We start from the raw sequence: 17,592 nt of genomic DNA, 5'->3' as shown, positions 1-17,592 counted from the left end.
AGGCAGAGATAACAAAAAGGAACCAGATACTTACTCGTCGTCCGCCTCCTCCTCTGTTGTTTTCCTCTTCCTCCTCAGGCTGAGAGATCCATAATCGAAAGTAACCTCCGTATCAACATCCGCCGGAGGAGGAGAAGGAGGTGGTGTCTAGACACGCGTGGACGAAGAAGGGGCATCTGTCTTCTTCTTCACCGCGACCTTCGTCGGCTTCTTTGCCGCTGCGGCCCTCGTGTGGCGCCCGGACCCCTCCAAGGCCAGCTGTGGCCGCGCAGCCCTGCCGGGCCGGACCGGCTCGCCGGAACTGGCCCGCCACAGGACTTGCCCTCTCCCCATAGCCGGCATTGGGCCTGCGGTCTCGACCTCCTCCGACGACTCGCCGGTCACATCTTCAACCAGAGGAGCCTCAGTGCTGGCGCTGCTGGCTCCCCCGGCGGCCGCCGCCCACCGGGCGAGCTCCACCTCCTCCGCGGCCATCGCGGCCTTGTCCTCCACACCGCCGGCGCTGCCGGCCTCCTTGGCAACCTGTGCCTCCCTCGCCCTGGTGGCGATGTAGTCCTGCTCCGCCTGGGTGGTGTCTTGGACAAGCAGCGGCTCGGCATCGGCGTTGACGTACCCCTCATGCAGAGTGTCAAAAAACTGCTGCACCTCGGCGTCCTTCGGCTCCTTCCAGCTCGGGTCAGGGCCATGCGTGTTGCAGTCCGGCATGATGGAAATGATATCGGACCAGCGCGAGTTATTGCACAACTGGACCACCCCCGTCGGCAGCTTGAACAGAGGCCCCTTGAGGACCTTGCCGGCCTTCACGGAGGCCCTCGCGACCTTGCCAGTCCGCTCGACCTCGCCGTCGCGGCCCACGTCAAGCTGGAAGAGCCGTTGGCAGAAATGGGCATGCCCCATCACTGTGAAATTGTGGTCTAGGCCGGGATGAAGCCGCATGATGTCGGCGGGGTTCGTGAAGAGCCAGGCTGGCCTACCCATGTTATGTAGTGGAGCGATCCGGCGGCGGATGAAGTCCGCCCCGATCATCTCAAGGGTGAAGCCGGCGTCGGTGAGCCGGAGGATCCTGGTGGTGGCGACCGTGAGCTTCTCGTCGTCAGCATCGATGTCGCTCAGATCACTTCTGCGGACCGGCGCCGCCCGCCGAACTTCGCAGAACGCCGGCGGGTCCTTCTCCTCGATCCAGCAGCACCGGCCCCGCAATTCTTCCCAACTCTCCTTCATGGCGCCCTCCGGATACGCTCCCTTGGATCTTGAGACCCAGGCGATGCAACCGGAGATGGCGCCCCCTGGTTGGAAATAGGAGGCATGCTTTCATGATAATACATTTTCTCATCAAAACTTGGGGGAGTAAAAATATCATCTTCATCATACATAGCATCCCCAAGCTTATGGTTTTGCATATCATTAACATCATGGATATTCAAAGAATTCATACTAACAACATTGCAATCATGCTCATCATTCAAATATTTTGTGCCAAACATTTTATTGACTTCTTCTTCTAACAATTGAGCACAATTTTCTGAACCATCATTTTCAGGAAAGATATTATAAAGATGATCAATAATATGATGCAACCTCAATTCCATTTTTTATAGGTTACTTTTTATAAACCAAACTAGTGATAAAACAAGAAACTAAAAGATTCAATCACAAGATCTAAAGATATACCTTCATGCACTCACCTCCTCGGCAACGGGGCCAGAAAAGAGCTTGATGTCTACTACGCAACTTTATTCTTGTAGACACGTGTTGGGCCTCCAAGCGCAGAGTTTTCTAGGACAGTAGCAATTTTCCCTCAAGTGGATGACCTAAGGTTTATCAATCCGTGAGAGGTGTAGGATGAACATGGTCTCTCTCAAACGACCCTACAACCAAATACAAGAAATCGCTTGTGTCCCCAACACACCCAATACAATGGTAAATTGTATAGGTGCAGTAGTTCGGCGAAGAGATGGTGATAAAAGTGTAATATGGATGGCAGAAATATATTTTTATAATCTGAATAAATAAAAACATCAAGGTAGCAAATAGTAAACGGGCACAAAAACGATATTGCAATGCTTGAAAACAAGGCCTAGGGTCCGTACTTTCGCTAGTGCAATCTCTCAACAGTGCTAACATAGTTGGATCATATGATTATCCCTCAAAGTGCAATAAAGAATCACTCCTGAGTTCCTATCAGCGGAGAACAAAAGATAGAAATTGTTTGTAGGGTACGAAACCACCTCAAAGCTATTCTTTCCGATCAATCTATCCTAGAGTTCGTACTAGAATAACACAAGCTATTATTTCCGATCGATCTAATCAAGAGTTTGTACTAAAATAACACCATACGACACACATCAACCAACTCTAATGTCACCTAGATACTCCAATGTCACCACGAGTATCCGTGAGTTAATTCTACGATATGCATCAAACAACTTCATGATCATAATATTCAATCCACACAAAGAACTACAAAGAGACCCCAAAGTTTCTATCGGAGAAAAGATAATAAAAACGTGCATCAACCCCTATGCATAGATTACCCCAATGTCACCTCAGGAATCCACAAGTTGAGTGCCATAACATACATCAAGTGAATAAATATGATACCCCATTGTCACCTGAAGTATTCATACCGCAAGACATACATCATGTGTTCTCATATCTGAATAGTCAATCCGACAAGACAAAACTTCAAAGGGTAAATATTCAATTCATCACAACAAGAGTATAGAGGGGAGAAACATCATATGATCCATCTATGTTAACAAAGCCCATGATATAGATCACGAGAGAGATATTAAACACAAAACTACTGGTACAAACCCTCAGCCCTGAGGGTGGACTACTCCCTCCTCATCGTGGTGGTCGTCGGGATGATGAAGATGGCCACCGGTGATGATTCCCCCCTCCGGTACGGTGCCGGAACGGGTCTAGATTGGTTTTTGGTGGCTACAGAGTCTTGCGGTGGCGGAACTTCTGATCTAGGTTAACCCAGAAGGGTTTTGGAATATTTTTGAATTTATAGGGTAAACAGGGGGTGCGGGAGGCCACCGAAGTGGGCACAACCCACCTGGATGCGCCTGGGCCCCCAGGCGCGCCCTGGTGGGTTTTGCCCCCCTCGGGGCACCCCCCAGGTGCTGCTCTGGCCCATCTTGGGTGTTCTGGTCCATAAAAAATCTCCAGCAAGTTTCGCGGTGTTTGGACTCTGTTTGATATTGATTTCCTGCAATGTAAAAAACAAGCAAAAAACAACAACTGGCACTGGGCGCTGGGTCAATAGGTTAGTCCCAAAAAGTGATATAAAGTTGCTATAAAATGATTGTAAAACATCCAACAAAGATAGAATAACAGCATGAATACTTCATAAGTTATAGATACGTTGGAGACGTATCACGTACCCATGTAGTCAGACGAATCCTCACAATCGCAACGTTACCGGAACTATCAAGAAGAAGCAACACCGGAAAGAAGCAAACAACACGGTAAACACACAACAGATAACATGACATGATGCATGGCAAGGCTAAATGATGCTACTCATGGCAAGATATGATGCATACATGGACATCACGTCAAAGCAAGGTTAAATGAGGCCGGAAACAACATATAAAAATTCTGGAAAGTCCCCATATGCAAATTTCGAAATTGGTCCAGATCTGAATAACACATTATGTTGAAGTTGTTAAACAGCAAGTTAAAGTACACCATGATGATCTACGCGTCTTTCTAGTCAAGTTACATATAAGGTTCATTTCATTCGGAGCTACGGCCTAGAAGATATGAGCAAAACAAGTTAAACATGGCATTGATGCAAAATGCATTCGAACAACAAGCACAGATACTCAAATCAAGGATGTAACATAACATGATGAAACTACACACTATACCAAGCAAGTTTCATATAGAGCATGCTCCAAACGGAGCCACGGTTCAACACATACACACGAAACAAGTTTAAAGGACAAGCTGTCCAAAACAGCAACTAGGCATCTTACAAGCACCATAACAACATGCTACAAGAACAAGATATGCACAAACATGACATGCACTTAAAGTACATGTTACATGCTTCAAATATCATCAAGATTCAGGTTCATAGGCATCAAGATTAAACCAATATGATCAATGCAACAAGCACTTTATAACGCATATTATGACAGTGAAAAACAGGGCATACATGTGAGCAGAAATAACTTGTTCACATGTTGGAGGCATGAAACAATGATGCTACAGTGCAAGATCATAGCAACCAAAAGCATGGCACTAAATTACAGGTTAAACATGGCAAAACATGATTACTAAGCATCTCCATATAGCCCCTAGATCAATGGCATTCATCAAGACAAGATTGCAAGTTATAACAGATTCTCAGACTGTTAAAAACAGAGTATGGCAGAAAACAGATTCATGATGCATACTTTGAGAAAACAAAAGTATATACTACACAAACTATTAATGGCATCAAAGAGCATGGCAAGCATGTGCTGAAAACCATTAACAAAACATCATTACGGAGCATGATCATTGGAGCAACAGATTTGATGATAGCTTCAAGTGAACATGGCAAGATGATATAACAGACTTGGTGAAAATACTGATCATGGCAGAAACATCATCAGGTTGCAATGTTTAGAGCTAGTAAACTATATGCTACAGGAACTGGTCATGGAAAACAAGAGCATAGAATGCTAGTACTACATGCACTTAATAAAACTACCTCACTGAACTTTGTCCAGAAACACATCAATTTGATAATAGCTTCAATGCAAAATGGCAAGTTATGCTGAGTGTTTTAGACTTAGGAAAATAAACATGGCATGGCAGAACAGATTTGAGTAGGCATGTTTGCAAGCTTGTTGCACTCACTACAATGCATTTCATAGAATGAAACAAATTCTAGCAGTAAGGTGGCATGTAAAATAGCATGTTCATGTACAAAGTTACCACCTATCATATTTGCATAACTATCCACATCAAAGCAAGAAAAATGGGGTGATTTTGGGTTGCTCCTAGTGGGCTTCGAACCTGGGTCTCCCAGGTGCAAACAAGGGCACTGACCACTGCGCTACAGGCGAAGTTGTGAACTAAGGGGCGCCTTGTCTCTTTTGAACAAGTGCCAGAAGGCCGAGCCTTTGGCCCTGGCTACACAGGGATCACTGGCGATGGCGGTGACAAGCTAGGAGGCGACGGCTCATGATGCAGAGCCATGGCGGGCGGTGCAGAATGGGGTATGGATGCATGTGTGCATGCGGAGCAACTGCGCGATGTGTGTGCCGTGAGCATGAAGCTCGGTAGTTTCAGCCATGGTGGCTTCGGCTCGATGCCCAGCGTGTGTGCATGGCTGGGCGTGCGTGAGGATGCGTCGGTGTGCAGCAGGGTGCACCCCGGGTGCTCCGTGTGCTGCGGCAAGCGAGGCGCTGGAGTGCAGGTGTGGCGTGCACATGCACATGGGTAAGAGCGGGCGGAACAGAGACGATGCTCGTGGCCATTCCGCAGCAGAGCACGGTGGCCGGGGCTTTTGGCATGGATGGATCGGCTCCTAGAGGAAGAATATGAGGCAGAAAAAGGGCGTGGGCGACGCGGATGCTCACCTAGTGCCCATATGGCATGAAGTTGTGGCCGTGGAGACGAAGGAGACGGCGCGTCGACACGCGGGACTTGCCAGTCTTCGAGTCCGAGAAGAAGAGGAAGAAGACGGGTCGGGGTAGTCGATCCAGAGGCCGTGGCGTCGCATGCGTCGTGGAAGGAGACATAGAGGTACTCGGCGGACCCTCCCACGGCGGCATGAGAGGTTGGACGCGGTCGGAGAGGCTATCCCGAGCATGAGCTCTTTCTCGGCCGGAGCATGGTGGACGCGGCGACGGCGTGGCGTGTGGAGAACTACCTGGGCGGCGGCTAGGGCATAGGAGGAGGGGAATCAGTCAAGGGGAATCCGGGGTAGGGTTTGGACATGCTATATAGACGCCTAGGGGTCTCTCCGGCCATCAAATGAGCGAGGTTGCCAATGTGGACATGCTGGATGTGCTGCCGTACAAGAGGAGGAGGACGACTGTCGCTTGCGGGCTAAGTGGGCTGCGGGAGGCTGGTGCTGGGCCGCTGCTAGCTGTTGTGGCTGTTGGCGCCTAGGAGAGGCCCAGGTAAGGAAAAGTAGAGGGAGCTAGGAGACGAATTTTGCAGATGTAAGAATATCCTCATGCTCCTAGAATTATGCTCTATTTGATAAAATTGTTTTGGGCATTTTTAGAGGTAGAAAAATCAAACAAGTTTGAATAAAATTCAAACTTGAGGCATTTTTGAACCTAACCAAAACAACTTCAAATGAGATGAAATTTGGCAGAGAGGTTAAGGCTGAGGTAAACTAGCATTAGGAAAAGAATGAACATTTATGGAGGACGGGAAAAGGTCACTTGCCAAAATGAAAGAAAGAAGAAGGAAGGAGGAGGTGGTGATGCATGACCATACATGGGGCATTCAACAAACGTAATGTAGGGGCAATGCACATGATGGACTTGGAAACAACATGGATGACACAATGCTATAATATGATGCATCAGGCAAAGGATGGCATAATGCAAAATGACAAGAGGCTCAATGCAACAAAATGAAATGGCACAATGTAATATAATAAAAGATGAACATGATGTAATAAACAAAATATGGCAATGGCACTCATCATAATCATGGAATAAACACATCGAATTGAAATATGCAAAAGAATTATGATAATGCAAGAAACACAATGAACACACGACAACAACTAAAATAAAGGAAGGCATCTGGAGCATCGGTCTCGGGGCGTCACAACACTCCCCCACTAACAAGAGATCTCGTCCCGAGATGTTAGGAACGAGACAGAAGAAGAAAAATACGGCCATGTACGTACATATGTGCGGGGTTTCGAACGCCTACTCGCGCATACGTACGGCCAGGACTTGTGTACATGGAGAGGCAATGGACGGCAGAAACGGCGTCCTTTTCATCGGGCATCGAACCGGCTGGGTCGGAACAGAGAAACAACATCCTGTTCATTGGGAGGCAACAGACTAGGTCGGAATGCGTCCTGTTCAACGGGAGCCAACCGGCTTGGATGGAACAGCCGAAACAGGGTGTGGCGTACCACGGTACGAAGGAAACGGCATTTTATTTGACCGGGTACGGTCGAAACGGGGGTCCTGTTCATCGGGAGGGGTGTGACATAATGCAAAATGGAGGAAACGAACTTGTGTTGGAGCGCCACGGTCGAAATGGGGGTCCTATTCATCTGGGGGGTGTGGCGTACCGCAAAACAGAGGAAACAGACTTGTGTTGGAGTGCTACAGTCGAAACAAGGGTCCTGTTCATCGGAAGGATGTGGTGTACCGCAAAACAGGACTCCACGGGCTGCTGTTCAACAATCGTCGACTTCCTTCAGCCTCCACATGCACTATTCATCCGCCGCATCTTCCTCCTGCCTCCACCAGCTACTGTTCATCCACGGGATACTGTTCATCCAGCCCTCCACTGGCTACTGTTCAACCAACCCTCCACGGGGTCCTGTTCATCCACCCCCAACCAGCTCGGCTGTGGCGGCCTCCTCTCGGGGTCCTATTCATCCAGCGGCAACGGCCTACTACTACTGCCACGGGGTCCTGTTCATCCAACCCTGATGTCTACTACGCAACCTTCTTCTTGTAGACTCGTGTTGGGCCTCCAAGCGCAGAGTTTTGTAGGACAGTAGCAAATTTCCTTCAAGTGCATGACCTAAGGTTTATCAATCTGTGGGAGGCGTAGGATGAAGATGGTCTCTCTCAAACAACCCAATACAATGGTATATTGTATGGGTGCACTAGTTCGCTGAAGAGATGGTGATACAAGCGTAATATGGATGGTAGATATAGGTTTTTGTAATTTGAAAATATAAAAACAGCAAGGTAACTAGTAACAAAAGTGAGCAAAAACGGTATTGCAATGCTTAGAAACAAGGCTTAGGGTTCATATTTTCACTAGTGCAAGTTGTCTCAACAATGATAACATAATTAGTGAAGGAAATATGCCCTAGAGGCAATAATACTTTTTTTATTTATATTTCCTTATATCATGACAAATGTTTGTTATTCATGCTAGAATTGTATTAACCGAAAACTTAGTACATGTGTGAATACATAGACAAAACAGAGTGTCCCTAGTATGCCTCTACTTGACTAGCTCTTTAATCAAAGATGGTTAAGTTTCCTGACCATAGACATGTGTTGTCATTTGATGAACGGGATCACATCATTAAAGAATGATGTGATGGACAAGACCCATCCGTTAGCTTAGCATTATGATCGTTTAGTTTTTATTGCTATTGCTTTCTTCATGACTTATACATATTCCTCTGACTATGAGATTATGAAACTCCCGAATACCGGAGGAACACCTTATGTGCTATCAAACGTCACAACGTAACTGGGTGATTATAAAGATGCTCTACAGGTGTCTCCGAAGGTGTTTGTTGAGTTGGCATAGATCGAGATTAGGATTTGTCACTCCGTCTATCGGAGAGGTATCTCCGGGACCTCTCGGTAATGCACATCACTATAAGCCTTGCAAGCAATGTGACTAATGAGTTAGTTACGAGATGATGCATTACGGAAGGAGTAAAGAGACTTGCCGGTAACGAGATTGAACTAGGTATGATGATACCGATGATCGAATCTCGGGCAAGTAACATACCGATGACAAAGGGAATGATGTATGTTGTTATGCAGTTTGACCGATAAATATCTTCGTAGAATATGTAGGAGCAAATATGAGCATCCAGGTTCCGCTATTGGTTATTGACCAAAGATGTGTCACGGTCATGTCTACATAGTTCTCGAACCCATAGGGTCCGCACGCTTAATGTTCTATGACGATTTGTATTATGAGTTATGTGTTTTGGTGACCGAAGTTTGTTTGGAGTCCCGGATGGGATCACAGACATGACGAAGAGTCTCGAAATGGTCGAGAGATAAAGATTGATATATTGGACGAAGGTATTCGGACACCGGAAAGGTTTCGGGATGTTTCGGATATTTATCGGGGAACCAAGGGGTTACCGGAACCCCCCGGGGAAGTTATGGGCCTTGATGGGCCATAAGGGAGTAGGAGAGGGCAGGCCCCAAGGTGGCGCATGCCCCCCCAAGGCAGTCCGAATTGGACTAGGGGGAGGGGGCATGGCCCACTCTTTCCTTTCCCTCTCCCTCTCCTTCCCTCCTTCCCCCTCTTGGAATAGGAAAGGGAGTTCAACTAGGATTGGGAATCCTAGTTGGACTCCCCCCTTGGCGCGCCCTCCTTGGTCGTTGGCCTCCTCCTCCCCATCATTTATATACGTGCCCAGGGGGCACCCCAGAGACACATCAATTGTTCTTAGCCGTGTGCGGTGCCCCCCTCCACAGTTTACCACCTCGGTCATATTGTCGTAGTGCTTAGGCGAAGCCCTGCGCGGATCACATCACCAACACCGTCGCCACGCCGTCGTGCTGACGGAACTCTCCCTCGACCCTCTACTGGATCAAGAGCTCGAGGGATGTCATCGTGCTGAACATGTGCTGAACACGGAGATGCCGTACGTTCGGTACTTGGATCGGTTGGATCGTGAAGACGTTTGACTACATCAACCGCGTTACTAAACGGTTCCGCTTTTGGTCTATGAGGGTACATGGACACACTCTCCTGTCTCGTTGCTATGCATCTCCTAGATAGATCTTGCGTGATCGTAGGATTTTTTTTGAAATACTACGTTCCCCAACAGTGGTACCAGAGCCAGGTCTATGCGTAGATGATATATGCACGAGTAGAACACAAAGAATTGTGGGCAATAATAGTCATACTGCTTACCACCAACGACTTACTTTGATTCGGCGGTATTGTTGGATGAAGCGGCCCGGACCGACATTACATGACTGCGTTCATGAGACTGGTTCTACCGACGCCCTTCGCACATAGGTGGCTGGCGGGTGTCTGTTTCTCCAACTTTAGTTGAATCGAGTTTGACTACGGACGGTCCTTGTTGAAGGTTAAAACAACACACTTGACGAAAAATCGTTGTGGTTTTGATGCGTAGATAAGAACGGTTCTTGCTAGAAGCCCGTAGCAGCCACGTAAAACTTGCAAGAACAAAGTAGAGGACGTCTAACTTGTTTTTGCAGGGCATGTTGTGATGTGATATGGTCAAGACATTGTGAGATATAAATTGTTGTATGAGATGATCATGTTTTGTAAAAGTTATCGGCAACTTGCAGGAGCCTTATGGTTGTCGCTTTATTATATGAAATGCAATCGCCATGTAATTGCTTTACTTTATCACTAAGCGGCAGCAAGAGTCGTAGAAGCAATAGTTGGCGAGACGACAATGATGCTACGATGGAGATCAAGGTATCAAGCCGGTGACGATGGAGATCATGACGGTGCTTTGGAGATGGAGATCGAAGGCACAAGATGATGATGGCCATATCATATCACATATTTTGATTGCATGTGATGTTTATCCTTTATGCATCTTATTTTTCTTAGTACGGCGGTAGCATTATAGGATGATCTCTCACTAAATTTCAAGGTATAAGTGTTCTCCCTGAGTATGCACTATTGCTACAGTTCGTCGTGCCGAGACACCACGTGATGATCGGGTGTGATAAGCTCTACGTTCACATACAACGGGTGCAAGCCAGTTTTGCATGTGCAGAATACTCGGGTTAAACTTGACGAGCCTATCATATGCAGATATGGCCTCGGAATACTGAGACCGAAAGGTCGAACTTGAATCATATAGTAGATATGATCAACATAGTGATGTTCACCATTGAAAACTACTCCATCTCACGTGATGATCGGACATGGTTTAGTTGATATGGATCACGTGATCATTTAGATGACTAGAGGGATGTCTATCTAAGTGGGAGTTCTTAAGTAATATGATTAATTAAACTTTAATTTATCATGAACTTAGTACCTGATAGTTTTTGCATGTGTATGTTGTTGTAGATCAATGGCCCGTGCTACCGTTCCCTTGAATTTTAATGCGTTGCTAGAGAAAGCTAAGTTGAAAGATGATGGTAGCAACTACACGGACTGGGTCCGTAACTTGAGGATTATCCTCATTGCTGCACAGAAGAATTATGTCCTGGAAGCACCACTAGATGCAAGACCCACTGCAGGAGCAACTCCGGATATTATGAACGTCTGGCAGAGCAAAGGTGATGACTACTCGATAGTTCAGTGTGCCATGCTTTACGGCTTAGAATTGGGATTTTGAAGACATTTTGAACGTCATGGAGCATATGAGATGTTCTAGGAGTTGAAGTTAATATTTCAAGCAAATGCCCGAATTAATAGATATGAAGTCCCCAATAAGTTTTATAGCTACAAAATGGAGGAGAATAGTTCTGTCAGTGAACATATACTCAGAATGTCTGGGTACCACAACCACTTGACTCAACTAGGAGTTAATCTTCCTGATGATAGTGTCATTGACAGAGTTCTTCAATCACTGCCACCAAGCTATAAAAGCTTTTTGATGAACTATAATATGCAAGGGATGGATAAGACAATTTCCGAGCTCTTCGCGATGCTAAAGGCTGCGGAGGTAGAAATCAAGAAGGAGCATCAAGTGTTGATGGTTAAACAAGACCACCAGTTTCAAGAAAAAGGGCAAAGGGAAGAAGGGGAACTTCAAGAAGAACGGCAAGCAAGTTGCTGCTCAAGTGAAGAAGCCCAAGTCTGGACCTATGCCTGAAACTGAGTGCTTCTACTGCAAAGGGAATGGTCACTATAAGCGAAACTGCCCCAAGTATTTGGCGGATAAGAAGGATGGCAAAGTGAAAGATATATTTGATATACATTTTATTGATGTGTACCTTACTAATGCTTGTAGTAGCGCCTGGGTATTTGATACTTGTTCTGTTGCTCATATTTGCAACTCGAAACAGGGGATATGGATTAAACGAAGATTGGCTAAGGACGAGGTGACGATGCGCGTGAGAAATGGTTCCAAAGTCGATGTGACCGCCATCGGCACGCTACCTCTACATCTACCTTCGGGATTAGTTTTAGACCTGAATAATTGTTATTTGGTGCCAGCGCTAAGCATGAACATTATATCTAGATCTTGTTTGATGCGAGACGGTTATTCATTTAAATCAGAGAATAATGGTTGTTCTATTTATATGAGTAACATCTTTTACGGTCATGCACACTTGATGAGTGGTCTATTTTTGTTGAATCTCGATTGTAGTGATACACATATTTATAATATTGAAGCCAAAAGATGCAAGGTTAATAATGATAGTGCAACTTATTTGTGGCACTGCCGTTTAGGTCATATTGGTGTAAAGCGCATGAAGAAACTCCATGCTGATGGGCTTTTGGAATCACTTGATTATGAGTCACTTGATGCTTGCGAACTATGCCTCATGGGAAAGATGACTAATACTCCGTTCTCCAGAACAATGGAGCGAGCAACTGACTTATTGGAAATAATACATACTGATGTATGCGGTCCGATGAGTGTTGAGGCTCGCGGCGGGTATCGTTATTTTCTGACCTTCACAAATGATTTGAGCAGATATGGGTATATCTACTTGATGAAACATAAGTCTGAAACATTTGAAAAGTTCAAATAATTTCAGAGTGAAGTGGAAAATCATCACAAAAAAAATAAAGTTTCAACAATCTGATCATGGAGGTGAATATTTGAGTTATGAGTTTGGTTTTCATTTGAAACAATGTGGAATAGTTTCGCAACTCACGCCACCTGGAACACCACAGCGTAATTGTGTGTCTGAACGTCGTAACCGCACTTTATTAGATATGGTGCGATCTATGATGTCTCTTACTGATTTACCGCTATTGTTTTGGGGTTATGCTTTAGAGACGGTTGCATTCACGTTAAATAGGGCACCATCTAAATCTGTTAAGACGACACCATATGAACTGTGGTTTGGCAAGAAACCTAAGCTGTCATTTCTTAAAGTTTGAGGCTGCGATGCTTATGTGAAAAAGCTTCAACCTGATCAGCTCGAACCCAAATCGAAGAAATGTGTATTCATAGGATACCCAAAGGAGACTATTGGTTACACCTTCTATCACAGATCCGAAGGCAAGATATTCGTTGCTAAGAATGGATCCTTTCTAGAGAAGGAGTTTCTCTCGAAAGAAGTGAGCGGGAGGAAAGTAGAACTTGATGAGGTAATTGTACCTTCTCCCGAATTGGAAAGTAGTACATCACAGAAATCAGTTCTAGTGATTCTTACACCAATCAGTGAGGAAGCTAATGATGATGATCATGAAACTTCAGATCAAGTTACTATCGAACCTCGTAGGTCAACCAGAGTACGGTCGCACCAGAGTGGTACATTAATCCTATTCTGGAGGTCATGTTACTTGACCATGACGAACCTACGAACTATGAGGAAGCGATGATGAGCCTAGATTCCGCGAAATGGCTTGAGGCCATGAAATCTGAGATGGGATCCATGTATTAGAACAAAGTGTGGACTTTGGTTGACTTGCCCGATGATCGGCAAGCCATAGAGAATAAATGGATCTTCAAGAAGAAGACTGACGCTGACGGTAATGTTACTGTCTACAAAGCTCGACTTATCGCAAAAGGTTTTCGACAAGTTCAAGGAGTTGACTACGATGAGACCTTCTCACCCATAGCGATGCTTAAGTCTGTCCGAATCATGTTAGCAATTGCGACATTATATGATTATGAAATTTGGCAAATGGATGTCAAAACTGCATTCCATAATGGATATCTTAAAGAAGAGTTATGTATGATGCACCCAGAAGGTTTTGTCGATCCTAAAGGTGCTAACAAAGTGTGCAAGCTCCAGCGATCCATTTATGGACTGGTGCAAGCCTCTCGGAGTTGGAATATATGCTTTGATAGTGTGATCAAAGCATATGGTTTTATACAGACTTTTGGAGAAGCCTGTATTTACAATAAAGTGAGTGGGAGCTTTGTAGCACTTCTAATATTATATGTGGATGACATATTGTTGATTGGAAATAATACGGAATTTCTGGATAGCATAAAAGGATACTTGAATAAGAATTTTTCAATGAAAGACCTCGGTGAAGCTGCTTATATATTGTACATCAAGATCTATAAAGATAGCTAAAGACGCTTAATTGGACTTTCACAAAGCACATACCTTGCTAAAGTTTTGAAGAAGTTCAAAATGGTTCAATCAAAGAAAGGGTTCTTGCCTGTGTTACAAGGTGTGAAGTTGAGTCAGACTCAATGCCCGACCACTTCAGAGGATAGAGAGAAAATGAAAGTCATTCCCTATGCCTCAGCCATAGGTTCTATCACGTATGCAATGTTGTGTACCAGACCTGACGTGTGCCTTGCTATAAGTTTAGCAGGGAGGTACCAATGTAATCCAGGAGTGGATCACTGGACAGCGGTCAAGAACATCCTGAAATACCTGAAAGGGACTAAGGATATGTTTCTCGTTTATGGAGGTGACAAAGAGCTTGTCATAAATGGTTACGTCGATGCAAGCTTTGACACTGATCCGGATGGATCTTTGTAACAAACCAGATACATATTTATTTCGAATGGTGGATCTGTCAGTTGGTGCAGTTCCAAACAGAGCATCGTGGCGGGATCTACGTGTGAAGCAGAGTACATAGCTGCTTCGGAAGCAACAATGAAGGAGTCTGGATGAAGGAGTTCATATCTGATCTAGATGTAATACCTAGTGCATCGGGTCCAATGAAAATCTTTTGTGACAATACTGGAGCAATAGCCTTGGCGAAGGAATCCATATTTCACAAGAGAACCAAACACATCAAGAGACATTTCAATTCCATCCGCGATCAAGTCAAGGAGGGAGACATACAGATTTTTAAAATACATACGGATCTGAATGTTGCATACCCGTCGACTAAGCCTCTTCCAAGAGCAAAACATGATCAGCACCAAGACTCCATGGGTGTTAGAGTCATTACTATGTAATCTAGATTATTGACTCTAGTGCAAGTGGGAGACTGAAGGAAATATGCCCTAGAGGCAATAATAAAGTTGTTATTTATATTTCCTAATATCATGATAAATGTTTATTATTCATGCTAGAATTGTATTAACCGGAAACTTAGTACATGTGTGAATACATAGACAAAACAGAGTGTCCCTAGTATGCCTCTACTTGACTAGCTCGTTAATAAAAGATGGTTAAGTTTCCTGACCATAGACATGCGTTGTCATTTGATTAATGGGATCACATCATTAGAGAATGATGTGATGGACAAGACCCATACATTAGCTTAGCATTATGATCGTTTAGTTTTTATTGCTATTGCTTTCTTCACCACTTATACATATTCCTCTGACTATGAGATTATGCAACTCCCGAATACCGGAGGAACACCTTGTGTGCTATCAAACATCATAATGTAACTGGGTGATTATAAAGATGTTCTACAGGTGTCTCCGAAGGTGTTTGTTAAGTTGGCATAGATCGAGATTAGGATTTGTCACTCCGTGTATCGGAGAGGTATCTCTGGGCCCTCTCGGTAATGCACATCACTATAAGCCTTGCAAGCAATGTGACTAATGAGTTAGTTACGGGATGATGCATTACGGAACGAGTAAAGAGAATTTCCGATAACGAGATTGAACTACGTATGATGGTACCGACGGTCGAATCTCAGGCAATTAACTTACCGATGACAAAGGGAATGACGTATGTTGTTATGCGGTTTAACCGATAAAGATCTTCGTAGAATATGTAGGAGCCAATATGATCATCTAGGTTCTGCTATTGGTTATTGACGGAGATGTGTCTCAGTCATGTCTACATAGTTCTCGAACCCGTAGCATCCGCACGCTTAATGTTTGATAATGATTTGTATTATGAGTTATGTGTTTTGGTGACCGAAGTTTGTTCGGAGTCCCGAATGAGATCACTGACATGACAAGGAGTCTCGAAATGGTCAAGAGATAAAGATTGATATATTGAACAAAGGTATTCGGACACCGGAAAGGTTTCAGGATGTTTCGGATATTTATTGGGGAACCGAGGGGTTACCGGAACCCCCCGAGGAAGTTATGGGCATTGATGGGCCATAAGGGAGTAGGAGAGGGTAGGCCACAAAGTGGCGCCCCCCCCAAGGTAGTCCGAATTTGACTAGGGGGAGGGGCGCGTCCCCCTGTTTCCTATCCCTCTCCCTCTCCTTCCCTCCTTCCCCGTCTTGGAATAGGAAAGGGAGTCCAACTAGGATTGGGAATCCTAGTTGGACTCCCCCCATAGCGCGCCCTCCTTGGCTGCCGGCCTCCTCCTCCCCCTCATTTATATACGTGGCCAGGGGGCACCCCAAAGACACATCAATTGTTCTTAGCCGTGTGCGGTGCCCCCTCCACAGTTTACCACCTCGGTCATATTGTTGTAGTGCTTAGGCGAAGCCCTGCGCGAATCACATCACCAACACCGTCGCCACGCCGTCGTGCTGAGGGAACTCTCCCTCGACCCTCTACTGGATCAAGAGCTCGAGGGACGTCATCGTGCTGAACGTGTGCTGAACATGGAGTTGCCATACATTCAGTACTTGGATCGGTAGGATTGTGAAGATGTTCAACTACATCAACCGCGTTACTAAACGCTTCCGCTTTCGGTCTACGAGGGTACGTGGACACACTCTCCCGTCTCATTGCTATGCATCTCCTAGATAGATCTTGTGTGATCGTAGGATTTTTTTTTGAAATACTACGTTCCCCACCAATTAGATCATATAACAACCCCTCAACGTGCAACAAAGAGTCACTCCAAAGTCACTAATAGCGGAGAACAAACGGAGAGATTATTGTAGTTTACAAAACAACCTCAAAGTTATTCTTTCTGATCGATCTATTGGGCTATTCCTATAAGTGTCATAAACAGCCCTAGAGTTCCTACTAAAATAACACCTTAAGAAAAAAATCAACCAAAACCCTAATGTCACCTAGACACTCCAATGTCAGCACAAGTATCCGTGGGTTTGATTATACGATATGCATCACACAATCTCAGATTCATCTATTCAAACCAACACAAAGAACTTCAAAGAGTGCCCCGAAGTTTCTACCGGAGAGTCAAGACGAAAATGTGTGCCAACCCCTATGCATAAGTTCACAAGGTCACATAACCCGCAAGTTGATCACCAAAACATACATCAAGTGTTCTCAAATACTTAAAGACTTAATCCGATAAGATAACTTCAAAGGGAAACTCAATTCATTACAAGAAGGTAGAGGGGGAGAAACATCATAAGGTCCAACTAGAATATCAAAGCTCGCGGTACATCAAGATCGTGCCAAGTCAAGACCACGAGAGAGAGAGATCAAACACATAGCTACTGGTACATACCCTCAGTCCCGAGGGTGAACTACTCCCTCCTCATCATGGAGAGCGCCGGGATGATGAAGATGGCCACTAGTGATTATTTCCCCCACCGGCAAGGTGCCGGAACAGGGCCCCGATTGGTTTTTGGTGGCTACAGAGGCTTGCGGTGGCGGAACTCCCGATCTAGGTTTATTTTTGGGGGTTTCCCTATTTATAAGAATTTTTGACGTCGGTTTCAAGTCTGGGGGGTCCATGAGGACAAGGATCCCAC

This window comes from Triticum aestivum, chromosome 3D (genome assembly GCF_018294505.1).
Source record: "Triticum aestivum cultivar Chinese Spring chromosome 3D, IWGSC CS RefSeq v2.1, whole genome shotgun sequence".
NCBI lineage: Eukaryota > Viridiplantae > Streptophyta > Magnoliopsida > Poales > Poaceae > Triticum > Triticum aestivum.
The sequence above is the reverse complement of the archived record's forward strand: the minus strand, read 5'-3'. Positions refer to the sequence as shown.